This window comes from Anser brachyrhynchus (genome assembly GCF_964034855.1).
Source record: "Anser brachyrhynchus genome assembly, chromosome: 3".
NCBI classification, from domain to species: domain Eukaryota; kingdom Metazoa; phylum Chordata; class Aves; order Anseriformes; family Anatidae; genus Anser; species Anser brachyrhynchus.
Genome location: NC_137696.1, coordinates 75,385,111 through 75,403,206, shown reverse-complemented (window position 1 = coordinate 75,403,206; position 18,096 = coordinate 75,385,111). Strand labels below are relative to the sequence as shown.

The 18,096-nt window shown below is 36.9% G+C and overlaps 1 long non-coding RNA gene across 1 annotated transcript in view; it reads left to right on the top strand.

Moving 5' to 3' along the window:
* Positions 1–4,244: 4,244 nt before the first annotated feature.
* Positions 4,245–18,096, top strand: part of LOC308192874 — an 82,233-nt gene continuing 68,381 nt past the window's right edge. Inside the window, exon 1 of the long non-coding RNA XR_013949178.1 lies at positions 4,245–4,275. This is a non-coding gene — a long non-coding RNA (uncharacterized lncRNA). The remainder of the gene's footprint in view (positions 4,276–18,096) is intronic.

Below are 18,096 nucleotides of genomic sequence, written 5' to 3'. Positions count from 1 at the left end.
ACAGAGACCGATACTGACAGAGACACAAGAGTGTCAGAAAAAAAAAAAAGAAAAAAAAAAGTCAGATTGATGTGCATGACAGAAAAGCTTGTCTGATGGCTGGCGCAAAGTGGCTCACGTTTTCTTTTCTGCAGATGGCTGAGATGTGATGGATACTTCTTATAAAGCTAAACTGCAAGATTTGTACAGCAAATTGGCACTTTTGCTTTTAATTTGTTGTTTTTCAAACACTCAGGAGCATTTTTATATGATGAGTGATGTACTTTGTAAAGACAAAGGAGTGGAGGATATCTTCACCTGAACACTGCCTGCATTAGCAAGTTCACCCGACATGTTGCTTGATGGACTCCTGTTATCTCTGGTACTCTTTGGAGATGCAGCAATAGCTGGAAATGTGTACCAACAAAAACTAGTTTTATTGTAAGTTCAGCCAGAAAGCAGTGGCTGTGAAGTTTCATGACTGACGTCCCCAGAAATGCTGCCTAGCAACACCACTCCATCATACCAAACATGGTGCTGGTGTGTAGGGAGAGCAAGGGGGCACGAATGGGAGGAACCTTTATCTCTTCAGCTTACTGAGACAAAATGTAATTCTATAAAGTGGAAACACTGTAAAAAAGATCTGGCCTTTGAGAGTATTTTCCTTGCTAATTATTGAATTAAAATGTTAGCAATAAAAAGCATTAGCTAAGAGGGTGAGCAAATAACGAGACATTAATATATGGAGCGCTGCTCTTGGGAAGAAGGCTTATGATTTCCACACTGTCTCTTGCTTCCTCCATTTTTTCCAGTCCTCTGGGGTGACTCTGGAGGCTGAGGAGAATCAGCCTCTTTTCTAAGGCATAACTGTATGGCCACTTACACAAACGTACTGACATTACTCAAGCTAGGAGTTCTAGTGGGAAAGATTTCCTTTCGAGGGTGGACTCCGTAAAAACTGTGTGGTGTCGTAGCACCTGAGGTGAAGTGGTTTCACTGCCTTAATTGAGTGTGGGTAAATAGAGTACAGGCATAAAGTGTTCTCACTCTCCTGTCTCTTGGAGGAGTGCCAGACACCCATCAGGCTCTACTGTGATTAATGACGTGGACTAAACTTACTGAAGTGTGGTATCCACTTAAATGTTAATGTCAACAATGTATATGGAAGATGGAAAAATAAGTTTTGTTGTATCTCACATTCCTGACCGTTTTCCCAATTGTCATTTTGGTGGCTTATAGGAGGTTTACTATGTACTTGGCAAAGTCAGTGGTTAGAAAGACATCACTCGACTGAATTCTCATCTCACATTGGTCTGCATTTGTTTCCTCTCCTAGATAAGGACTTCCATTAGTTGTGAGTCCAACAGCTTTATATTACAGGTTGTGAAGCAGTGATTGTAACTGACTCTACAAACTGATACTAAGACGTTTCAGATGAACATCAGACATTTTAATAGATCACCAGCAATTAAAAAGATATATATATCCATGCAGAATGAAATGTTCAGTTGTGGAAAATATTATGCTATTGACATAAATGCAAATATTATTCACAGAGTCTTGAGGTACAGTTCAACTTTATAAGATAGTGCTTCTTAAGGGATACTGAAAAAGCCATCTGTAAGATGAAATGCATCATGTCTGGGAGAAGATCTGAAGGTCAACAAACTGAAACTGTTTAGAGCCATAAAATCACAATAGTTAAAAAAGTGAATGTTGGAATTTGCTTCTCTCTTTCATGCTCAATTTAACAGATAAACTTTTCTAATACCATTATTAATGATAAATGAATTTAAGTGATGATTCTGTGAATATTGCCAGATTCTAAACATACACTTCCCTGCCCATGAAAAGCTTTTAAACTGTAACAGAGATAATTACAATTAATTACCTCATATACTTAGTGCCCAGGAGTACCGATACATTCTTTTATTTGTGCCGCGTTTGTGCATGGCAGACTTTTATTTCAGATCTATAATAAAACAGAGCTTTCGGCAACTCCACCTAAATGTTAGTGTGATAATCTAGGTGATTTTGTAAGGCTCTTGGTTCTGCCTATTTTGTGTAGTAGGGACATATTTCTCTATTAAATACAATATTTACTGACTACCAGTATGGTTTGAGATACTAATTTTATCTAAAAACACTACATAGTCTGGAGCCTGCAAATATTTCATCAAAGGCTGAACCAGAAGTTATGCTTATTTTTCTTAGTGACACTTCATGTCACGAAAAGCAAAGAGATTTCACTGAAGAGTCCTAAGCTTTGGGATTGAGGTTTGTCTCTTACCTGAAACATTACCTTAATGTGTAGACTCCTGAATCTGTCTAAGGTACCCAGACAGCTAGAAGGTATGACACAGAACCTGTAGGATACTCAGTGCCTTCTGAAGTGGTAGCTAGAGCACAAGCAAGGTTTTCTAAAATGTCTAAAATCCTACTGAGCAGTTATATTAACCCACCCAGATTGCTCCCTGTCATGGTGGACTATCACTTCAGGCTGAAGTGTTGCTTCTGTAAAGCCTGTATTTGGCTTTACCTGAATTTGGTGACAGTGCAGGTGAGGGAACAGGGACTATAACTCAAGAAGCTGTAAGGGCTGCTAGATCCTGTAACTAGGTTTTAGTGCTTTAATACATGCTCCCTACTTGTAGGACACACACATTTTTAACTGCAAAGCAAAAACACAATGAAGAAATAATAACATATGCAACTGAATCAAAGGATTATAATTTTTCCTTATCACTGGCTTCAGTGAGTTTACACCATTTTAGGATTGGGTCTGTACCATTAATCAGACAGATTCAAACAGCTTATGCAGAGAGTTCATGCCCAAGGACATGTGGCAGGGCACCACCCTGTGACAAACATTTGGCTTCTCCTGCTTGGATCCCAAGGAGCTTTCTGCTCAGCTGTGTTACTGCCCTCTTGGCTAGAATCGGGAAACTCCATCTTGTTCCTTGAGATCAAAAAGTATACTCCTTAACATTCAAACTGTGTTTAAAGTTGTTGCTGTCAGACTAAAACCAAAAAAGGCTGTTTCCTTACCTACCCACATGTCTCTTTTCACGTGGATTTATTTTTTGCTTGACTTACTGTAAACCTCATTTTTCCTGAGTAAGCACTTTCCATAAAAATGTTTCCAGATGATTTGTTATTTCTTTCCTATTCATTCCCAGATGTGCATATACCAGTGATTACTATTATGTGCCTGACTATCTAGAATACTTATGAATTGTGGTTTTGTAGTTTTATCGTCTATTATTCCTGGACCAAATTCTCAGTCAGCGTAGCTTCATTGATTTCACTGGTGCTGTTTGACAGGTTGGACTGTTAGAATATATTTCATTTGAGGATCTGTTTTTCTATAGAAATCATCAACAACCGGCTGCTATAAAGAGTAGTTATACATATTTGAAACTGAATTAAGGTGTTGATACAACAAAACAAGTTACAGAAACACATAAGTTTTATAAGGCTTTAAATGTGGCCATATAGTCAATGCTACTTAGCATTAAGCAGGTGTTTTAGTGTTCTGCAGGGCATGATCCAAATATCTTTAATAAAAAGTCCATAAACCTTACTAGGATCCTCCAACTGAACAGTAAATACAAGTAACATGCAAAGCACAAGTACTAACATAAACAGAGAAGTTGTCATTAAAAATATCTGCTTAAAAGAGGATAATACACAAGTGCTTTGCCATTCTGACTCTCCCTTCCTGCCAATGAGGATCTTGAATTTTGAGTGAATGGAGAAATGTCTTAAAACAAGGTGAATATCTTTTTTTTTTTTTTTCACAGCTTGTGCAACACCCCATGCAATAGCATGACGTATTATGTGTCCTCTTGAAATGAAAACATCCTAAAAGTGACATCGTAAAGGTCAATAGACTTTCGAATCTTTACACCAAACTTAAAAGTGAAGCTGACAGTCCATTATCAATGGTGTCCTGGTTCCAGTTAGGACAGAGTTAATTTTCCCTCATAGTAGCTGGTAGGGTGCTATGTTTTGGATTAGGATGAGAAGAGCGCTGATAACATGCTGATGTTTTAATTGTTGCAGAGCAGTGTTTGCACCAGGCCAAGGACTTTTCGGCTTCTCACTCTGTCCTGCCAACGAGCAGGCTGGGGGTGCAGCAGGAGCTGGGAGGGGACAGTCCCAGGACAGCTGACCCAAACTGGCCAAAGGGGTATTCCATACCATCTGATGTCATGCTAAACAATATATAGGGGTGGCTGGCCGGGGTGGGGGGGCCAGCTGCTCGGGGATAGGCTGGGCATCGGTCAGCGGGTGGTGAGCAATTGCATTGTGCATCACTTGTTTTCTTACACATTATTATTGTTAATACTATTATCATTATCACTATTATTATTATTATTGTTATTATTATATTCCTGTCTTAATAAACTGTCTTTATCTCAACTCACCGGCTTCACTTTCCCGTTTCTCTCCCCCATCCCAGAGAGGGAGGGGGGAGGGTGAGCGAACGGCTGTGTGGTGTTTAGCTGCCAGCCGGGTTAAACCACAACAAATGGCTTGCTGAATACTTGTGCTGGTCTAATAGGTCTAGAAGATGTAAATTGTGGGAGAAACAGTCCCAAGTCTAACTAAAGTGAGAACAGAGTATGAGCCAGAGTCTGGATGGAAAGTGCAAGACTCTGTGGTAACACTAAGACGAAAATATCAGCTGGACATCAAGTTCTTCAAGATGCCCATTTTGTTCCCTCCATTTTATTTTATTTTCATTTTTATTTGTTTGTTTGTTTCCCATAACCTGGACTTCAGTTAATTACATAATTTACATAGGGAAGAAAAAAGTGCAGTTATCTATAAATGTCCCATGAAAACAAGTAAACAGTATTTCTGATCAAATCTTGAGATTTTTTTGTACTTTTGGTCAATGTAAGCATTTTGATCACTGATTACTCCAGCAGTAGTTTAATGAGGACAAATAATGGGTTGGTTTTAGATATAATAATGCATTATTTCAAAGCTGTGAAGTCTGAAGCAGTGAGATAAGGATTAAACTAGGTTTCATCTAACACTTCTGGTTCTTAATTATAAGATTTACAGGGAAATGGAGTGTTATTAATTCAAGTTTTACTACACACATTTGCAAATATTGCTTTGTTTTAGCAGATGCTGTTTAATTTTATCATTGCTCAGTAAAGTTTTTATACAATTTTAATCTTCAAAAGAGAGCTCTTGCAGAAAGTCTTGTTCAGCAAACTGCTCAGGAATAGTAATAAGGGTTTAAAAGAAGGACCAGTGATATGGAAGGTGTCACATTTTCTGTACAATTTATACATTAACTATACATCCCAAACACTTCCCTCTACCTACCCTCTAGCATTTTGTGTTTGTGAAGATACTTACAGATTAGCTACAGTTACATTTATTAAAATTTAAATTACTTAGTTCCTGATTCTGAGGATTAATTTTATCACACAAACATATCTTTTCAGATATGACTAAAATAATTACACCTGTTACCTATATCAACTTATTTGTTAAGATGCATTTCTAGAGCAGGGACAGAAAAAGACTAGTGAGCAAGCTGTAACCAAGTTTTATGTTAACTTGTAGATGGTAGTGTAAGAAAAAGTAAAATGTTTACATTTTAGAAGTGTTTTTCCAAACACTCATCTTGGATGAGTTCTCATTTTCTCCATGCTTCTTTTCTCCCACTACAATGCAGCATGAAATAAATTGTCTTTTTAATTTTTTTTTTTTTTTTAATAACCAAAGGCTCAACCATTTTACTTAGTATAAGCATAGATTTCCATTGAGAAGTGCTGATGGTACATGTATAGGATAACGCAGTGCCTCTAACTGTCTGAAATGAAATAAGCAAAATAATTATGGGAAAACGTCTTGCCAACCAATCTCCAGAGATAAACTATGGAAGAGACTAAGAAAAATAATTAACTTTATTATAGCATGCTATTTTTCTTCAGGACAATAAAAAATAGCATCCAATGTGCTGGTAGTTTGATGTGCACAGGATTACCTGTAAAAGAGCTTCAGTCTATGATCAAGGCAGTTAAAGAAGCAGAAAGCACTCTGAATTCAGGTACCTAAAACCTATATAAATCAGAGAGAACCAGATGAACTATGCAACATGTCAGACAAATGTTGATGGTATAGAAATGGAGAAAACTGCCTGTGACTTGTAAAATGTTAAAAGGTAACTGGCTGATGCGCAGTTGAGGTCATAAAAATCATTCTTCATAAAAAAAAATAAATTCATAACCTTCCAAGCATGCATTCTAGAACTGAAGAGAAGATTGAAATGCGAAAATGATTATATAGTGTGATGTCTTTTATGGGTTGGACACAGGATTCTTGCAGACTGATGTAAATAAACTCAAGCCTTTAAATTATTTTGCTGTAGAAAATTCACTGATAATTATTTGAATGGAATATCTGACTGCTAAGTTGGAATGTGCCAGGGAAATATTACTACAGTAGCTAAAAAGAAAATATCTTGCTGTGAACACATCTTAATAATTATTTCATAGGAACCCTTCTAATTTACTGATATTCCTTGAAAGCTTGTAGGAGCAAATCAGAAGAAGGAGGAAAGAAAAATGCACTGACAACTTGGTATATTGAGCTATATTGCAGCGAAAAGTGAAAGTAGCAAGACTGGAGATACTGAAAGCAGGTTGAAAGCTGTGATAAGCATCTGTCCTATGCAAATATTCTCTTACCATATCAACATATCACAGTACTGCCACATGTAACGTAACACAGTACAATCTTTATCCCAAAAAATTACTTGAAAGCTTCTTTCCAGCTTGGACAACTTATTGGCATCCAGATCACTGTAAAATAAAACAAATAATATATATGTATGTAAATATAAAACTCAATGTAAAATTTTCCAAGAGCTTCTGTTAGGTCCTATAAAATTTACAGGAACTTACCAACAAATAATTTAAAACTCCTTTCATCTCATGCAGGTATTTATCATGAGTATGTATGTTAGGGCAAGACGAACAGTCTTGAAAATTAATTGTAATAGGCCCCTTATCAATCAATTACCTTTTCATTACAGTATGTTAATAGTATAGTTCTACTTCAGTCAATAGGGAACTATTTTGGTATATAGGTATGGCAATGAAATTTCACCCTCATTTCATTGACTCTGAAACTTTGGGGGTTTTTGATGGAAAAGTTTCCCTTAACATTTCTTCACATAAATGCTGAAATGTTTAGCAATATCCTAGACCATTTTAAATTAATAAATATAAGTTAAAACAACAACAACAACAACAACAACAGTTTTTGTGATATTTATTAATTTAAAATGGTCTAGGATAATAAACACTTTTTTTTTTTTTTTTAATCAGAAAGCCGTTTTCAAAACATTTCACTAAGAAATTGTGTAAAACAAATCGTGTGTCATGTACATATTTGGTTATGACAATTTAACCATTTATTCCAAAGCTGTAGTTTACAGTGAGGTTTCACTAATTGAGATGTATTTTCTTCCCATTTACCCCATAAAAATGGAAGAGCTTTTTTTTCCAAAGTGTCTTATAATGAAGAGCAAGTTATATATGAGAGGAAGATAGTGTAGCATGGAAAAGCTTAAACTACTGAAAATATAAAGAAATTATCACATCAAAAGTGTTCAAGAGCTCATCTTTTCTGATATCTCCCAGGAAATGTTCTATGACTCCTGAAATGTAATTTCCAGGTTTATTATGCAAACAACATAGAATTAAAATGAGATTTTAGATGCTTTGTCAGATCAAGATTCCCTCTGTTTGTGATTTCTGTATGAAAATATTTTTTGTCCAAAGTATCCACTGCATTCAAGGGCTGAACATATCTAGAGCATTTGACCAATCTGGCCCAAGAAAATTTGTTTTCTATGTCAGGTTTGACATGAACGAGTTTCAAATATGTTACAATAGCAGCAAATCATATTAAATTAAGCACTTTTACTGCTATACATATATATATATATTTCCATATTGTGATTTTTAACGATGCCATATTTGATCCTTTTATCACTTTAGACAAGATAGAAAAGCCTCTACATTGATACATGCACTGCATATATTCTGCAAGGCTGGTCTAAAAGGACCATGATAAAAATGCATATGAATATCTACAGACGCAAGACAGTCTGTCATGTTTTAATTTGAAAAGAAAACTCAGTTTAGTTTTTTGTTTGTTTGTTTGTTTTCTAGTTACAAAGCCAAAATCAGGGCTGATTTTGTTTTTAAACCCTTGACTTATAGAATTGAACCTCTTCTTATTGATACATTTCTTAGAACTGACCACAGAGAAGTTAACACAACATTACTTTAAAATACAGACATCCTAACTTTCTAAGTCCATGGAATAGTTTATCAAGATAATTTTGAATTACACAAATGATGAAAATGTTTTTGGTTCTAGTGTAAACATATTAACTATTTTCCTCATCTTGGCAGAAAGCCAGTAAAATCACTGTATTCTAGTTATTTTTTCCAAGTGTTCATAGGAATTTAAACTACTTTCAATTTAGTTACTTCTTTTTGGATAGGTAAGGTGAAATCTTCTGTTGTCAGTCTCTGCTAAGAGTAATCCTAGAATAGATAGATCTTTAAACTTATTTTGTAATACTGCACATGCAACAAAGTATTGAAATTAAAATTCCTTCTTACAGGGTGTGCCTCTGTGTCCTCCCCAACAATTTCCAGGATTAATAAAGGAAATACAAATCTGGTGGCTTTGTGGTGAAGAGTGTCACAGTATCTGAGAGGAGAGATATAAAGTGACTTAGTGTCATGGCTTTGGCTGGGACAGAGTTAATTTTCTTTGTAGAGGCTCACACAATGCTGTGTTTTGGATTTGTGATGAAAATAGGGGTGATAACAGACAGATGTTTCAGGTATCGCAGAGCAGTTCTCGCACTGAACCAAGGCCTTTCCTGCTCCTGGTGCTGCCCGGCCAGCGAGGAGGCTGGGGGTGCCCCAGGAGCTGGGAGGGGACACGGCCAGGACAGCTGGCCCAGGCTGCCCACAGGGATGTCCCACACCGTGTGGCACCGTGCTCAGCAATAGCAGCTGGGGGAAAGGAGGAGGCAGAGGGGATGTTGGGGTGATGGCATCTGTCTTCCCAAGGAACCGTGCCGCGGGGTGAGCCCTGCTCTCCTGGAAGTGGCTGAACCCCTGTCTGCTGATGGGAAGCAGCAAATGGATTCCTTGTTCTGCTGTGCTTGTGTGTGGCTTTTTCTTTGCTTAGTGAACTGTCTTGGTCTCAACCCATGAGACCAAGCACTTTTATTTTTCTGATTCTCTCCCCCATCTCACCTAGGGGCCGTGAGCAAGTAGCTGTGTGGGGCTGAGCTGTCTGCCAGGGTTAACCCACAACACTTGCGTATAGGATGACCTCATCTGATTGAAAGTAGGAACCCACAACTTGAAGTGTAGTGCAGATTTACTGCTTATCAGATAGCAGTCACCAGCAGAGCAGCATATCCTTGGCTAAATCAAAATTCCTTTAACAGTCTATTACTTCTCTCTGTGGTGAACTTCAAAGAGAGTGGTTCAGAGATGATTCAGTGTAGGCCACCATTTGACAGCTAAGGTTGGTGCTTTGCAAATTAGTCTGTTTTGATTTAGTTTTCTTACATCCTAATTATTTCTTATATCTAGCATCCTCCCTTGAAACAGAAATTTCTCTGACAGTCTTAGTCTAAACCTCTTCAGTGATCTTATATGAACACATACACACAAAAAGATAAAATAAAAATAATGTGACAAGAGGCCAAAGCAGACTATGTATAGTCTGTATTTCCATGTGCACAACCCCCATCACCAGTTACTGACACTCCCTTAAAAAATACCAGTCACTGAAGGAAACTAGTGGATAGCTTGCACTATCACATAACTTGTAGATCCAGGGGTGGAAGGGCTGTTACATTGGAGGGGGTTTTCTGTGAGGACCAAAAGATGGCAAAATACTGGGAGCAAAGAGAATCCACAGTAAGGTTTTTCTTGTATTACCTGCATCTATACTGCTCAGTTACATTTCTTTCTAAATATTCATTCATGTTCCTTATGTAAATTACATATTTGTGAATTCTCAGTTCCCTATGTTGTAAACAGTTTTATCATTTATTTAGATAGAAATAAAAGTTTAAATAAACTCAGAAATCTGTAAGAAGGCATCTGGACAAATTGCATAGAATGAGTGACCATGCTGCTTTATGATTGGTAAAGGCTGAGAGACCCTCTCACCTGTAACATGCAGGATCTGCAACCCAGAAGACTCAGAATCTAATTGCAACCAGGCACCAAAGATTGCTGACTCTGGTTTTAAATTATTCCATCATGCTTATGAGAGTGAGAGAGAATACAGTGTAACTTAGCTGACCTGCATCATTAATTATGAATTGTTACATACAACAGTTTGCAAACAAGTTTTATTCTTAATATTGTCAATAAAGATATTGAATAAGACCATCAGAGCTGGCTCAGGTTAGTCTGAAAGCTAAAATAGAGGTTTACTAAGTAATGATATTTGCAAAAAATAAACTAGTAAGTAATAAAATTAAAACAAACAAACAAACAAACAAAAACTGATTTGAAATGTTAGACCATGCATATTTGAAATATGCTTTTGGAATAAGATTCTTCTTTGGAAAAAGTTTTTCTTAGTTCAAGCTAATACTGTGCAAGAGTTATATAAAAGAGGTAGGCCCGAAAATGTATTTCAGTCTACCTTTGATAACACTTCAGTATCTAATAGATTCATGGGCTGATCTCCTTCCACCATAAAACAAAAAACAAACACCTCCAACAACAAAAATAATGTCTCCTTGATTTTTTCTCTTCTTCTCTCCACCCCTCCCCCCTCCCTTTTTAGATATTTCATTCTGAGTCTTTTGATTCTTTTTTTTTTTCTTCCACTGTTATTGTCCCTCATCTGAACGGTAGATCTATGAAGCACTTCCAGAAACTCTTGTGAAGTAATCAAAAATATTTTGATTTATATTTTTTATAAGTCACCAGGTCATGTCGCAATATACAATTTTCCTTTCTCCCCTCCCCTCCCCTCCCCTCCCCTCCCCTCCCCTCCCCTCCCCTCCCCTCCCCTCCCCTCCCCTCCCCTCCCCTCCCCTCCCCTCCCCTTCCCTCCCCTCCCCTCCCCTCCCCTCCCCTCCCCTCCCCTCCCCTCCCCTCCCCTCCCCTCCTCTCCTCCTTTCCTTGAAAATGCCAGAAGAAGAAGAAAACTGTCCAACCAACTAAAACCAAAATCATTTCAATAATGGTAATGTTACATGAAAACTGTTGTACTTAGTTTTATCTGATATCACTTAAAAATATAGACTTTCCATGAGTTCCCTTCTCTCTTCTCTAAAATTTATTTGGGTAACATTTGTAAGAAAATTTAAGGTCTTAAAATTGTATTATTTCCACTGTGGAATAATGCATTGGTAAGGAATCAGCTGAGAAGTGATTTTATTCCTACTTCTGCATAAACAAATGTATATACCTGTGTATATATGAATGCTGTTTTTTGTTTGTTTGCTTGTTTATTTTACTTTACTGTGTATTACCAACCTAGTCTATAATTCAAGCATTGCTTACTCATGTTCCCTTTCTAGGCTGTTACAAAGTCCCTTTCTTGCATCAGTGCAAGCAGCCCAGACGACTGATGAACAGTCAAACTGACACGGTGGAAGAGCAAATGCCCAGTAGTTTTTTCACATAGACACTGCTATTTTTTTATTTTTTATTTTTTTTAAATGATAATTTCCCTTCAGCCTCTACTTTTTGCAAAATTAATGATTTTATGTCTTAAAATATTAAAATCTCCCACCATCCCTGTGCATTTTAAATGCCCATGCCATACTTTGTTGTCATGTAAGGACAAAGAGTAAACTAAGAATATGACATTCCTAAATGATAGTTCCCTTCATATCACAAGTCAGCTTGCACAGATTGCATTGTTCTAATTTTTTTTTCTCAGAGCTGGAAGGAAAAAATGCATTTCCTATGCTTCAGAAAAGTGGGACAGATCTGTCCTTGTATATGAAAAGACATTTAGGCCAAGAGGTTTTCTGATCTGTTGTAGTTTGGTCTTTATGGAACTTTGCAGTTGTCTTATATAGAAAATGTCATTCTGAGCTTAATTAGTTCAGGCATGGTGATTACATCAACAGACAACATGGCTCTGTATGAGCTGTGCAAGGTGCTGCTTTGTAGTGTAAGCTCCCACAGAGTTCAGAAACTGTTCCTTAATATTATCGGGCAAAGGGAAAGACAAAACCACTGCTAGCTGATATCTTTTTTTTAGTCTCATTAACTTAGCAGGAACATTCAACGTGAGTTGATGTCTTTATTGCTACTCCATCAGACAGTTGGTCTAGTTGTAAAGATGAATAATCTATGGCACAAGTACAGAATGAATATATCAGCCTCGGAGTTTACTGAATCTATTCTGTTAGCCACAAAACAACCCTGAAAGTGAGAGGCAGGCAGTGGCTGAAACTCATCTGATCCAGAAGGAAAATGTTTAAGAAGCAAGAAACAGAAAATGAGACACAGAACATGGAGTTTGACTGAGGCACGTTCTCGCATCTCATACTTACTATATAACATCGACTAAAAGTATACCCACTTCTGACCAATGACACCCAAAAGGTGGTGAGCCACACCTTCTTCATGAGACTTATTCTCATTTTCTTTATAAATCACTTACTCTTTGTATAAATCTACACATATTGCTCATATCAACCTTGACTAGAGATACAATAGTAGGCCTGAACATTTTTTATTTTCTTTTTATCATAGAATAAGAAATGAAGAATATTCCAATTAAGGATTAGATCTCTTTTAGCAATAGTGTTAGAAATTCTTCCATCCCAGAATCTCAAAACATTTAATTGACCATCAGTCTTACATTGATAATAAAAACAAATAGGGAAAGTAAAGAATAGGAAAAGAAGAAAGAAAGTATGGAACATTCAGTTTTGTCCTTACGAGAAGTCAGTGTTAATGTCTTTCATTTCAATATCGTTGTTGCATTCTGTTGTATATTTAACCTGCTTAGTTATTCTTTTCCACAGTACAGAGCAGGATTCATCTCATGTTCATAGTAGCAGGGTAAGTTATTTACTGCTACAGCCACTACCACTACATTCACACACCATTAATATGAGAGCTGCAGAAATCTTAACTTTCTTCCTTTCTTCTTAGCTCCACTTGGAGAAAGGTCAGTGAGAAGTCAGCACTATCTTCTTACAGTTTATGTCAACCATCTTTTTTGTTTGTTGGGTTTTTTTTTTTGTTTGTTTGTTTGTTTTTGCTTTGTTTTGTTTTGTTTTGTTTTTGTTTGTCTGTTTTCCTTTCTATAGGGTTTTCTGTATGCTACTCTTGGAGGTTTTACATAGTTCTGAATATGCCTTGGGAAGTTATTCTCTTTGATATTTACATAAGGCTACATCTTAATTTTCCTACCTGCTATTTACTCAGATTTTTGAATTATTATATAATTTATTTTATTTCTTTATCTCTATTGAGTTCAAATCGTATGAGCAATATAAGAAGGAATATTATAGGGCAAGTTGTTCACTGACCTAGCATACCTTCATTGGAATGCTAAAGTTTAAAGCTGCCCTGTTTAACCTGGATCTTTTTTCCCCTTGAGGAATAGCTGACCCTTTGTGGCAAAGGATAATACTTATATTCTTCTCAGAAAGGAAGAATAAAAACGCTACTAAACACTCTTAAATAGTTGGGTAATAATGGCTTTCTTGTCCTAGATCATATCATCCCACATTATTGGTAGAACATGTGTGGAAACCTATCAGTGAAAGGAGCTACACAGTAACTCTCAAGCAGCTAATGAAAGGTTTTCCAGAGAATGAAATGAGGAAAACTGTGATAGCCTATTTCTAATGTTGTAATTAGGGTGGGCTAGATTCCATTACCACAGTGGAAATAAGTAAAAGAATAAATAATGGCTTACTGTCTTTAAAAAGGTGGATTAGTACCACTGTAAAACATAAAATTACTTCATGCAATACAGTTACTATTTTTTACCTTACATATGTGTGCCTTACATATGTATACATGATGCATACTCAGTATTGCCCTTTTTTCCCTGGAGAGCAAGCTGTATAGCAAGAGTCTTGAAAAGGTTATGCACCATATTCCCAAGAAGAAAACACAAATGTATGTGTTAAAAACATGTAGAATAAGAGCAATTGGATAACAGTATATTAATATATCTTTAATTAGCATATTAAATATACTAATATTAATATCAGTATATTAATAACTTAATCCACAAAAGAGTAAGTAAAATCAATTTAAAATTGATCTAAAATATTAAAAATGGTCAATTTTTTTTCCTCAAAAATGTATTGCAAGAAAATAGTTTTCATTTATAGATTAGCTCTAAGAGAAAAACTAGCAGTTCTGAATCAAAAGATCTTTCCTTTCTTATATAAACAACTAAATAATTCAGCTTCTATTATTTCACAGACACTTAATAAAAATATGACAATATTGATGTCGACTCTTGTTCACTGCATTCAAAATTATGTTACATAGTGCTTTTAACCCCATGTCTGATTCAATACTGAAATACAACAAGAGTAGCCCTTATATGCATGTAAATAATGTCTCTCAGAATTCTGTTTTCTGGCATTTAGTAACACCGTCCTCTTCACACTCCTGTCACTGGCAAATGACAGGAGCCATATATGATCTCAGCTCTTCCAAGGTAAAGGACTCATAGGTGAAATCAAAACCCATCAGCAGATGCTTATTAAATAATAGTAATAAATTCAACACAACTGCATCTATAAATTTGTCATCCACTAAATTCCCTGTGAGAAAGCAGGTGAAACAATCATTATAGGAATGTTTTATGATATTTCAATATTGTAATATAAAAATAGTTAAATACACAATAAAAGGATTTTTCTGCTTGACTAAAATGATAGCTGTAAAGCTGAAACAGTGCATGAAATGCAATCAGACTGGAAACTCCTGGAGGGCTAAGTCTGTACATACAATAACAGTGTGAGCAGAAGCACTTATGAAGGTATTCTCTTATATTTCCAACATAAGGTTCCTACAAAAGCTGGCTATCATTCTAAATTTTATCATGAGTAAGAATTTCTTTCTTTGAATCGATTCTTTTCTCCTTTCTTCCAGTGTTAGTGTCTTGCAGACAGAGATGAATTGTAATAGCCTTGCACCCACACAGTTTCCATGGCAGGATTGGGCTCTATATTTTTCCTCATCCTTCAGCTACTATTTTAAGAGTTCATATGACTGTCATCCAGTTTTCCAAAAATCTGTCAAAGCTCAAAGACATAAGAAGAGTTTAATGGCAGATAGTTACAAATTGTTATTGCAGTAAAGTATAAATTTCAGTCTGATAAAATGGTGTTTTTCTTCTCTTTTTAGAGCAGTAGTGAGAGAACTACCTTCCATACCTGATGACCATAAAGACAATTATTCCCCTCTGTGATGACTGGTAACAAAGGTTTGCATTTTGAAGAGCCATAAATAGCATGATTTTGAATTCCTGAAATTGTAAGATTTTATGCAGCTTCATAAATGGTTACTGGAATAACAAATCTAAAGGATTTAGGCAATCAGGTGTCAAATCATGAAAACATCAAGCAGCTAACATACTTTCTCTATTCATTTTTGAATAAAATGTTTATTAAGTGACTTCCAGTAGCAGGTGAATTAGTAAAAATATATTCCTTTAATTGAAATTTTATGAAAGTATAAAGGAATATATGGCTTGCTAAAAATAATTAAGCAGATTCTTTTTCATCTTGTCTTTTGGCTGGATAGGAGATGTTGTTAGAAAGAGGCAGTGAACTTTCTCAGTTGTATATTCCCATTTCTCTACTGATAATAATGGAATAATAGCATTAAGCATATACTTCACATTAGCTTCTGCTGCAAGGTCTTCTGAATATTTGCAAAGTAGAAGCCTTCCCTGAAGTCTTCCCTGACTGAGACTAAGATTCACAATCTGAATTTCATAAAATCATAGAATATCTTGAGTTGGAAGGTACCCACAATGATCATCAAGTCCAACTCACAGCTCCACAGAGTACCACCCAAAAATCAGACCATATGTCTGAGAGCATTGTCTAAATACATTTTGAACTCCAGCAGGCTCTCTGCCATGACCACTGCCCTGGGGAGCCTGTTCGAGTGCCCTACCACCCTCTCACTGAAGAACCTTTTCCTAACATCCAGCCTGACTCTCCCCTGTCACAGCTTTATGTCAGTCCTTTGAGTCCTGTCACTGGCACCAGAGAACAGAGTTCAGGGCCTGCCCCTCCACTCCCCTTGTGAGGAAGCTGTAGGCCACCATGAGGCTTCCCCTCAGTCTGCTCTTCTTGGGGCTGAACAAAGTGACTTCAGCCAATCCTCATACATCTTGCCTTCTAGATATTTCATTATCTTCATAACCCTTTTTTGGACATGCTCTAGTAGTTTTTTGTCCTTATATTGTGATGCCCAATATTATACCCAGTACGAGCTGAGGCTACACCAGCGTGGGGTAGAGCAGAACAATCCCTTCCCTTGACCAGCTAGCAATACTATGCCTGATGCACCTCAGGATACAGTTTGCCCTTTTAGCTGCCAGGGCACACTGTTGACACATATTCAACTTGCAGTCAACCAGAACTCCCCAAGTCATTTCCACAGGGCTGCTCTCCAACCTCTCATCCCCCCGTCTATACGTTGCATAGATGGAGTTGCCCTATTCCAGGTGCAGAATACAGCATTTGATCTTGTTAAAATTCATGAAGTTGCTGATTGTCCATCCTGCTAATTAGTGTCAAGATCTCTTTGACAGGCCTAACTTCTGGGGGAGTCAACAGCTCTTCCCAATTTAGTCTGCAAACTTATTTAGTATGCATTCGAGCCCTGCATCTAAGTAATTTATGAAAACATAAATGGAGCTCTGGGGAACCCCACTAGAGACTGGCTGCCAACCCATTTACTATAACTCTTTGAGCCCAACACACCATCCAATTGTTCATCCATTGTAATATTTATTTGTCTGACTGTATACTAGACATTTTGTCCAGAAAGATATTGTAAGAAACAGTATTGAAAGCTTTGCTGAAATCCAAAAAGATTACATCAACTGGGTCAACTAGATGGGCGACCTTGTCATAAAAGGAAATTAAGTTTGTTAAACAGGACTTTCTCCTTGTGAACCCGTCTTGGTTGTGACCTTATTGTTCTTCAAATATTTTTCAATAACTCCCAGAATAATCCCCATAATTTTATCAGGCACTGAAGTGCAGATCTGTAATTACCAGAGTCTTCTTTCTTGACCCTCTTGAAAATTGGAACGTTTGCCAGCTTCCAGTCAACTGGGACCTCTCCAGATTCCCAAGACTACTGAAAAATAATTGAGAGGTCTTGCAATAACATCAGCCAGTTCTCTGAGTACCCTGGGTTGAATACTATTGGGCAACATAGACTTATGTGCATCCAGGTGGAACAGCAAATCCCACACAAGTTTGGGGTTGGCTGGGAGTTTATTGCCCACAGTCATGGTCCTCCAACTCAGGGCTCCAACAGTTCTAGAGCCCATCATTGGTGTTGAAGACAGAGGTGAAGAAGGCATTCAAAATCTCTGCTTTGTCTGTGTCCTTTTTTTTTTTTTCTCATGCTTCAGGCATCTGCATTTGAGAAGGTTAATTTCATTTTTCTTCTAAAACAGGAAGAGGAGTTGGTAGATACATCATCCAAGAAATCAGGGGCCTACCTGGAAAGCACCCCAACCATTATGGTCTGGTCTAGGCTGAGATTGTTTCTCAGTCTGTCATGCAGAACAATATTTGGTGCAAATCAGGCTAACATTAGAAACGTATGGGATGAGCCTTGCTATGTAATGCTGTTGTTATTAGTCCAAGGTCCAGTTTCCTTTTCTCAAGCTATCATTACATTTTTTTTGTGTGTGTGAAAGATATGGGACAAAATGCTGAATTAATGGCCATTTCAGTATTTGCAAATCCATTTCAGAAGATTTAAATACCTAACTAACTGAACTGGAAAGGAAGCACATATAGTTGCCTTTAAATTGCTACAATAATTTTGTAAATTTTCC